Here is a 6,000-nt window from a genome sequence, read left to right on the forward strand (position 1 = left end):
GGAGTATTTATTGGGAAGCTAGTGGTCTACAGGCAGGCCAATCATGGAAAATAAGAACATTCTAAGAACCCTGACTTGTTATCCCACTACTGGTCCTCTATGTAAGTGATTTAAATACTGCTACTTGAGAATTTAAAACGCAATGGTTCCCATCTACACTTAATTCATGATTAATAGAAGCATTTGGACTTTTCTTCTATAGGGCCATAGGGACACATCCAATGAAGGTGCAGAACAAGACGCTGCCTTTAGAGGTTCAATTGTACTTAAGCTGCACTAGCAGTGTGGGTTGCCCTGCCCCAACTCAGCGTGTTACTCACTGGAAAGGTGTTTTTGCTCTGGTTCCGTGGGCTCCTCGGTGGTAGCCCCAAGGGCAGCCTTGGATGCGGACAATCCCATGTGGTCATCCCAAGCATACACTACCAGCCAGGAAGTTAGTAAAAGGCTGTAGAGTCCAGTCCCTCCTCTTTCAGACCAGCGGGGACAAGCGCCCCGCTTGGCAAAGGACGAGGAGTCTCAGATGTTGGGGAAAGGTCTGGCCCTCAGGTGACCGGCACCAGGTAACTTTCTTTGTACACCATGCCACGTAGCTCCCGCATTATGAGGCGGCATTTGAAGTCACAAAACACCAGGCTTTGAGGATTACCTGAAAGTCTGGCAGGCGGGCCTAGGAGGAGGGATTACTAGATAATCTCTCAGGATATGCCACAGCCTCTGAATTTGGGGTTAGGATCTCCAAAGGAATGAGGGCCAATACTGTCCAGCCTTATTGATACGTATTTTTCATACAAAACAACAGACCCACTTAAAGTTTCTCTGTGTGTGTGTGTGTGTGTGTGTGTGTGTGTGTGTGTTTGCCAGTCCTGGGACTTGAACTCAGGGCCTGAGTGCTGTCACCTAAGCTTCTTTGCTCAAGGCTCGTGCTCTACAATTTGAGCCATACCTCCATTTTCACTTTGGGTAGCTAATTGGGGATGAGTCTTACACTTTCCTGACTAGGCTGGCTGCAATCCAGTCTTCAGATCTCAGCCCCGTGAGGAGCTAGGATTACAGACGTCTTTGTTGTTGTTTTGTTGGTTGTGGGGCTTGAACTCTGGGCCTGGACACTACCTCTGAGCTCTTTTGCTCAAGCCTAGCACTGTACCACTTTAAGCTGCAGTGCTACTTCCTTGCTGTACATTTTAACCATCATCCATATATACTCTTCCTTCTAAGGCTTAGTAAGCATGGATCTACTGCCTGTCTATATGAATTTGCCTCATCAGGACATTTCATATAAATATGAAATAATACACTATGTGGCTTTCTGTGTTTGGATGCTTTCATAAGCACATGTTCAAGATTTATCCTTGTAGCACTTGCATCAGTAATTTTAACTTATGAGAAAATAAGGCTCATGGCATGAGTATATTTCATTTACCTATTCATTAGTTGATGAACATTGAGTTATTTCTACCCTTTGGCCATTGTGAATTGTTCTGCTACGAATACTCATATACAAATTTTAGTTTTAATACTTGTTTTCTGTGAGATATACACCTGGGGGTGCAACTGCTCTTTCATGTTCAATTTTAGGAGGAACTATCACATAAACTGACTACACTATTTTACATTCCCACCTGGACTACACAGTTCTAATTTCTCCACATTCTCACCAATACTTATCTTTTTTTTTTACTTAGTCTTGCTACGCTGGTCTCAAATCCTGAGGCTCAGACTGCCCTCCTGCCTCAGTTTCCCAAATAGCTGGACCTAAACCTGTGTGCTGGGCTTACATTTTTATTCTAAGTGGCCATGGATGTCTCATGGTTTTTACATTTCTCTGCTTATGTATATATTTCTTAGAGAAATGTGCATTTAGATTCTGTGCCCACTTTTTAAAACTTAATTAGCATATACTACTTGCACAAGAGTTTCATTATATTCCCATACATGTATCATGATCGACGTCATTCCTTCTACTTATCTCTCCCTCCCTCTCCCCTTTCTTAAAATAATTTCAACAGGTTTCATAGTTCAATTTTCATACATGCAAATAAGCTACATCAATCACATTCATTTTTTTTGCCAGTCCTGGGGCTTGAACTCAGGGTCTAGGCACTGTCCCTGGCTTCCCTTTGCTCAAGGCTAGTACTCTACCACTTGGGCCACAGTGCCACTTCCGGCTTTTTCTGTATATGTGGGGCTGAGGAATTGAACCCAGGACTTCATGCATGCTAGGTAAGCACTCTACCACTAAGCCACAATCCCAGCCCCATATTCCTTCTCTGCCCCATATTCATTCTCTTGGTTAGCATCCCACCCCCCCCACCCCTTGCACTGGTACCCAATCTCCCCTCTGAGCCTATTTTACTTTCCTACCATTAATTTCTTCTATTCAGGGATAATTAAGGTTAATTTCACCAAGAAGTTTCACTGTGGTATTTCAGTACATATGCACTTTGCTCACAATAACACTCTATTGTTTTCTCTGCCCCCAACCCCCCAATCTCCTAGTCTATGCCCACATTTTTTTTTAAGTATTTTTATTTCTTTTGCCAGTCCTGGGCCTTGGACTCAGGGCCTGAGCACTGTCCCTGGCTTCTTTTTTTGCTCAAGGCTAGCACTCTGCCACTTGAGCCACAGCGCCACTTCTGGCCATTTTCTGTATATGTGGTGCTGGGGAATCGAACCCAGGGCCTCATGTATACGAGGCAGGCACTCTTGCCACTGGGCCATGTTCCCAGCCCTATGCCCACTTTTGAACTATGCTATTTGGTAATGGGTTTTGCTATCTATTTTTTAATGTATTTTGAATACTAGTGTTGTTAGATACATGGTTTGCAAACATTCTGTCCCATTCTCTGAGTTCTATTTTGATGCCATAATGCACAAAAATTAAACTTTCATGAAGTCTAGTATCTATCTGATTTTGCTATTTGTATTTTTAGTGTCATAGCTATGAATCCATTACCAGAAGCAAGAAAAGGTGTTTTCTACTCTGTAGGCCAGATAGTTTGACAAACAGTAGGCTAACCTGGTGACAGACAAACATGAGAGGCGGTTATAGAGACAAGGAGGGTCTGATATGGATCCACTGAGAAGTTTACACAGTTGGAAGCCCAGCAGGGACAAACATAGTGGTCTGTGTCTCCTCAGTCTGCAAGATAATTCTCATTGCAGCACCAAGTCTGTGGGTTAGCTGAATGCTCTCTCCCTCTTATGCAATATAGTGCTGGAATTCCTAGCCAGAGCAATAAGGCAAGAGAAAGAAATAAAGCCAAATTATTCCTACATGTAGATGGCATTATACCACACTCAAAAGACTGTAAAGACTCCATTAAAACTGCTCTTAGATGTGAGAAACACGTTTGGCAAAGTAGCAGTATATAAAATCAACATAAAATTAAGTAGCTTTTCTTTACACCAATAATAAACAATCTAAGAAAGAAATTAGAAATACAATACCAATCACAATAGTCTCAAAAATTAAACACCTAGTAATAAACCTAACAAAGGATCTGAAAGATCTCCAGTATGAAAACTAAAACCCTGAAAAAATTGAAGACACTGGAAGATGGAAGAACACTTTGCAAATGGTTGTGCTACCATAAGCAATTTATAGATTTAATGCAACACGTCGTCAAAATGTCAAGATCATTCTTCATAGAAATATAAAAATAAATCCTAAAATTCATATGGAACCACAGAGGACCCCAAATAGCAAAAGACATTCTAGGCAAAAAAAAACCCCAACAGTTGTGGAGTTATCACAACACCTAACTTCAAACTATACTACAAAGCCATGATAGCAAACATAGTACAGTGCTGGCACAAAAATAGATAAATAGAACAATGGAATAGAAAACCCAGAAATAACATAAGCACACACAGTGGCAAGAGTGCCTGCCACTTGATTTTTGAAAAGGGTGCCAGAAACATACATTGGACAAATGTTTCTTCAATAAATGTTGGGAAACCTGTATAACCACATGTAAAAGACTGAAACTAGAGCCTTATCCCTATTGAAAATATCAATTCAGCCAGGTGCTGCTGGAGCACACCCATAATCCTTGAGACTCAGGAGGCTGAGATCTAAGGAACACAGTTCAAAGCCAGCCTGGGCAGGAAAGTTCCTGAGACTCCCAATTAACTACCTTAAAAAGCCAGAAGTGGTGATGTGGCAAAAAAAAAAAAGAGCTTAGACATATCACCCAAGCCCAAGACTGGCACACATGGGCGCATGCACACACACACACACACACACACACACACACACACACACACACACACACACACACACACCCCAACTCAAAATAGATGAAGATCTTGCCAGCCCAAGCAGGAAAGTCTATGAGATTCTTATCTCCAAGTCAGAAGTGGAGCTTGTGGCTCAAGTGGTAGAGTGCTAACCTTAAGAAACAAAACAAAACAATAAACAAACACCTCAGGGACAGAACTCAGGGCCTGAGTTAAAACCCCAGGACTAGCATTAAAAAACCTAAAACTGGAACTACCATATGTTCCTGCTATATCACTCCTGGCATATATCCAAAAGAATGTAAGTCAACATACAATATAGATACTTGTGAGAATAGCAGCACTATTCTCACTAGCCAAGCTATAGAAAGACTAGGTGTCCAGCAAATGATTAAGTTGGATAGAAAATGTGGCATACATGTATACAGTGGACTCTTATCCAGCAATAAAGAATGAAATTATGCCAGTTGCAGGATGTGAATGGATCTGTAGATTGTCACATTGATATAAAGCAAACTCAGAAAGGCAGCATATTTCATGTTTTCACTTATATGAGAGACTGAGACAAAAAAATGACATGTTTGTAAAGGTAGGAGTCATCTGGGGAGCAGGGGAGGGCAAGGTGATGGAGAAGGTAAATAAAATGGAAGTACTCTACTTTAAAAAAATAGCTATATATCCTACATATTAGTGAGACTCACTAAAAGTTAAAAAGGGGCAGGTGGAGGGTGCTAAGAATAAAGTTTTGCTCAAAGTACATTATATGCATACTTATAAATATAACAATGATTCTTCTGCATAATTCATACTAACAGAATTTTTTTTTGCCAGTCCTGGGGCTTGGACTCAGGGCCTGAGCACTGTCCCTGGCTTCCTTTTTGCTCAAGGCTACCACTCTACCTCTTGAGCCACAGCACCACTTCTGGCTGTTTTCTATATATGTGGTGCTGAGGAATCAAACCAAGGGCTTTATGTATACGAGGCAAGCACTCTACCACTAGGCCGTATTCCCAGCCCCTAACAGAACTTTTAAAATAAGATATCATGTATGGTTTTTATTTTTTTCTACTTTGGGGATGCCTTCTCAAAGCATCAGGGACGCCTGAAAGCTGTGGCACAGGTCACTCCTGTAGTCCTAGCAAATTTTCCATAATGGGCTCCAAATTTTCTGTTCCCAGAGGCACCCCATTGTCTTGCCTGCATTATAATCTTAAGACTTTCAAGCTGACTGTGATTGATTTGCAGTTGAAGAAAAATGACTTCTTTGTCTACTGTAATCTAGCCTCACTGTCATTTAAACTATGGCCACAGTTGGCCTGAATTCAGAACCTTTAATTTAAACAACTCTCCAAAAAATGGTGAGGGGTCTGAGGTCCCATACACCCAAGTCCTCTTCTACCTCTGCTTCAGAAACCCCCTTTCTGTTCATCTTATTCTGCTCACCAAGTCCTTCTTATAGGGTCTCTGAATAATAAAAAGATTGGGCTGAGAGGGGAGCAACATGGAGTTATGAGAACAAAGTAGATTCCCATCAAGAATATTTTTAGAAAGTGGGATATGAGGGCTGGGTATGTAGCTTAGTGGTAGAGTGCTTGCCTATCTTGCATGAAGCCCTGGGTTCAATTCCTTAGCACCACATAAACAGAAAAAGCTGGAGGTGGTACTGTGGCTCAAGTGGTACAGTGAGCAAAAAGAAGCCAGGGACAGTGCTCAGGCCCTGAGTTCAAGCAAGTCATGAGGTAACCAAAACAAAAAAAAAAT

Source organism: Perognathus longimembris, chromosome 28 (assembly GCF_023159225.1).
Source record: "Perognathus longimembris pacificus isolate PPM17 chromosome 28, ASM2315922v1, whole genome shotgun sequence".
Classification (NCBI taxonomy): Eukaryota; Metazoa; Chordata; class Mammalia; order Rodentia; family Heteromyidae; genus Perognathus; species Perognathus longimembris.